This window comes from Mycetomoellerius zeteki, unplaced genomic scaffold (genome assembly GCF_001594055.1).
Source record: "Mycetomoellerius zeteki isolate Tzet28-1 unplaced genomic scaffold, Tzet1.0 scaffold458, whole genome shotgun sequence".
Classification (NCBI taxonomy): Eukaryota; Metazoa; Arthropoda; class Insecta; order Hymenoptera; family Formicidae; genus Mycetomoellerius; species Mycetomoellerius zeteki.
The window spans coordinates 214,242-218,739 of NW_017257455.1; the positions used below are offsets into that span (position 1 = coordinate 214,242).

The 4,498-nt window shown below is 26.3% G+C and overlaps 1 protein-coding gene across 11 annotated transcripts in view; it reads left to right on the forward strand.

Moving 5' to 3' along the window:
- Positions 1-4,498, forward strand: part of LOC108726946 (longitudinals lacking protein, isoforms N/O/W/X/Y) — a 245,629-nt gene that overhangs the window by 132,810 nt on the left and 108,321 nt on the right. The window lies entirely within an intron of this gene.

Genomic DNA, 4,498 nt, shown 5'->3' on the forward strand with positions numbered 1-4,498 from the left:
TATTCAAAATAATTTATGCAAAGTTTCATTGCGATTCACTGATTAATTACAAAGATATAGAACAAATAAATATTTTGTTTATTTATTGGACAACTAGTTCATACATCATAATTTAACTCTACATAAGTAATCTTGAATACATAATGTACTTATAATAAAAAATTGAGATTTTTATCATTTATTTTATAATACGTTTCCATATAATTTTATTAGAGCACAGATTAAAAAGTACTACTACATATTTATTAAAATAACTTATGATCCAGATAGTAAACCGTCACCAAATTTGTCGTATTATTTTTAAACGTGATTTAGAATAATCTATGATATAATATTTTTTTATAATTTTGTTATCATTTTGAAAATATGTATAGAATTATCCTTAATATATATAATTTTGTAATTATTGCATTTTCCATTTTGACGTTGTTTATGATTGTTCATGATAAATCGAATGAAATTACACTAGCATATGGAAAAACATTAATAAAAATTGGAATTTTGTTTTTATGTTTACTGTTTTGTCCTTGTATATACTTGTGTTTTGTTTATTTAGTATAATATGTTATTAAATGGAAGATTATAAAAAATAAAAATTTTAATAAAAATGGTAATTGTTATAATACGATAATTAATATACAGATAAAAATAAATAAACACATTGGGAAATAAATATATATAGAAAATATTAATACAGAAAAATTATCTTATCTGTCTCGGTAGTCTAAAGGCTTAGAACGCTCGCACGGAATGCAAGAGATCCGGTTCGACTCCCGGCCGAGGCATTATTTTTCGCAATAAGTTTTATTACAGTTTTTAAGTTGGGGAATTTGGGGGGATTATTAATATTTTCAGATTTGATTGCGTTGAAAGTCCGACAACCATATCGGCACGCAATTATCATTTTCTGAAATTAATTCATTTTAAATGAATTTACAATAGTTCAACATCTTAACGTTCTGACCGTTATGGCGCTTCTTAATTTAAAATTATTATGTTTAACATTAGCGGTCTTTCAATCTTATTGTTTATCTTATCTAATTTTTTTTCTACTTCTTGATGATCAATGTTTTAACAATTTCAAAATAACTCTTTCTCATTTTTATTATATTATTTTTTAATAATTGCAATTCATTTCAAGATGATTACTTTTAAAGTTATTAATAATTAACTGTTACATTAAATTATATTTAGGTATACCAGTTTTATCCAATTTAAACAGATTATCCATTAACTATTGATTCATTAAGAAAGAGTTTAATGATAATTTTAACAATTATTCGAGAATATGTGCAAATTGATTAGTAAAGATTTTTATTAATTATTATGGATGTATTTGTTGCAGAAAAGTGCCACCCATTGTTGCCACGCAAATGTCCATTATGCAATAAAAAGATTAAAAACCAGCGGGTTCTATATCAACACATAAAGAGATGCAAAGAGAGTTGCCGAATGCCACCCGAATTCATGTGCGGATATTGCCCTTACCAAACAGGATTGAAGAGCAAACTTCTTAATCATATTAAATGTCACACTGTTCCTCTGGCTTTGCAATTTTATCGCTTAAAATTCCTGTTCTCGTCTTCTGATTCTGATTAACATCAATTAAATTTGTATATAATGATGAATGTTCAATCTTAACTGTTATGACAATTCGTATTTTTCAAAGTCAAAACTATTTGATGGCGATGTTCACGAAATATATAAAATAGTTGACGGAACTATTTATATAGTTTGACGGAATTATTCAATATCTGAAAAATACAACAACTTGTATCTTTCAGTCTTAATCGATATTTGAAACTAATAATGAATATTATGAACTTTTCTTTTAAAAGTTTTCAAATAATTCTGTTGTACGAACATTCGAATTATTTTGAGAAATGTTATTTAAAACCAGAAATTTTTGACGTTCTTGAAAAATCTAGAATGTTTCGAATGTCTAGAAAATCTTGAAGAATGTTTAAATATTCAAAATATGTTAAAAATTCTGAAAAGTAAAATTATTATCTATATTTTAGTGAGATCATGAGATAATGTAAAAATAGTCTAACAATTTTTATAAAAATAAAAATATATTATATAACTTTTACATAATATATATATAAAAAATATATATATAATGTAATATACATAAATATAATATATTTTCTATTCTATCGAAATCAGTATATTTTTCAAGATATTCAAGATATTCAAGTGACTTTTGACATATTCAAGATTTTCAAATATTTTTCAATAATTTTTTGGTTTTGAATAATATTTAGAATGACTCGATGTGTCATTCTCAGACCCGTCATTCTTGTTTATTCAAGACAATGATTATAAATGTGATCTAAATGTCAAAGTCAACTTATTTATCGCGTTTACTAATTATTAAGATGTTTATACATTGCTCTAAATACATCGTTCTTCTGCAAGACTTTATGTTAATCTTTTTTAATTTTCCTTCACTGTACATACAAGTTATTCGACGAAACTGACTGTGATGTAACTGAAAAATAATGTTCATGAAAAATTCGCGATTTGTGAATTTAGCATGAAATGTATCTTCATTCAAATACGCTTGTGAAAGTACAAATATGGTGGTCTTTTTGTTTAACGCGACATGTATTTCCTTTGGGACAGTCTAAACTACGAGACATAAACGAGTAAACCCAGCTAGATCCTAAACATCGTCGATGAGTCTTCTCTTCTCTATCCGCACGTTATGCACGAACTTGCGAGGAAGAGTCGCAGCCGCGTTCATGAACAATACTCTCTAATCGGGTATTCCTGTGTTCTTTTATTTTCTAGATGCACGCTCGGTGGGTTATCTGAATTGCCAGAGGGTGACATATCCCTGCAGGAACTGCGGCAAAGTCTACAGCTACTACTCCAGCCTGGCTAGGCATCTGAAGCACGAGTGCGGCGTGGAGCCCAAATTCCACTGCCCCTTGTGCCCTTACAGAACGAAACACAAGTCAAGCCTGAACACTCACCTGAACGGCAGGCATATGAAGTTATTGAGCGAGTTTTATACCGTGCCCAATGGCAACAAGACGTCTTCAACGGATGCTGGGAATTGAATCGTATCTGCGTGCGAAAACGCACGATATATTAGATATACATGCAATGTTCTATACTAGATAATTCAGAATTACTCTATTTATGTTAATTAATGTGTGATTTATAATTACAATATTGATTACGGTATTAAAGCCATATAATGTTATGCAATTATATTCAAAATTTATATAAATACATATTTATAAATCTCATAAATTTATCATATAAAGAGATGATATATTTATATAGATTATAATATACTTAAATAAATTTATTAAATATAATTTATTAATAGATTTATGTAAATTTTTTATTACATTTAAAAAATTAGAATATTTTTAGTGCAATATTGGAAATAGTAATCTAATTATTGTATATATTAAAACAAGTTAATATATTTTGAAAGAATTCGTTATTAAATATTATGCCGTTATTATTATGCCACAATGTAATATCTTCTTAACTATATGCAATAATTCTGAATTATCTCGTATTCAAGTGGTTTGAGCCTTGGTCTGCCAGTGTTATATATTTCTTCCTATTATCGAATCTTTTTATATAATCGTATATTTGCTACGCTTTTTTTTAGTATCATTCTGTTCTTCCTCCTGCAAGCAGAGAATACTTCGACAGAATATTGCTAATAAGCATTTTTTTTTTAATGATACAATAGTCTATATTTTTATAAGCAGCCACCGTTTTATGCGTCATCATCAGTGAGATAGTCTGATACATATGTAGAGGTATAATAAAAACGTACAATCCCTTCTCAGAATTTTGTCGCGACTATTCTGTATTTTTTGAAGGAAAGAGATCGCACAATACTATATTGTGTTGTGTGTATTTTATAATATTATTATTATTATATCTCTTGATCTGTAGCATGTAGTCATATCATTAGATGTTATAATTATGAAGCCTGACTTTTAGTAAAATTAGTGGCATATTTATCGTCAAAGACAGATTTTTTATTTTTACATTATTTTTTATATATATATATTATTTTGCAATTAATTTAATTTTTCAATTTTTATATCTTTATTTTTTTTTTATTAATTTAGACTAACAAGTAATAATTCAAGGCAAGAATTAACTTAGACATATTTAATATTATTCCTAAAATTCCTAAACTATAAACATTCTTTTTTTAGAAGTTTATAGATCGATTTAAAAAAATGTTTTAAATAACATTTCGACAGTCTTAAGTATATCAATTTAAATGCTTACACTGAAAAAATGTACTAAATTTTAATGAATATTTATTTGAATATACTGACTAAATATTTACTAAATGCAAACTAAAATATATTTATACTTGATACAGAAGAACTATTAATTCGATTTAACCATTATTTTTTTATTGAATAAATATTTATTTACTGTAAGTAAATATTTAGTTAGTACTATTGGAAAAAATATATAATATTAAGATTCGGTAAATTTTTTTCTC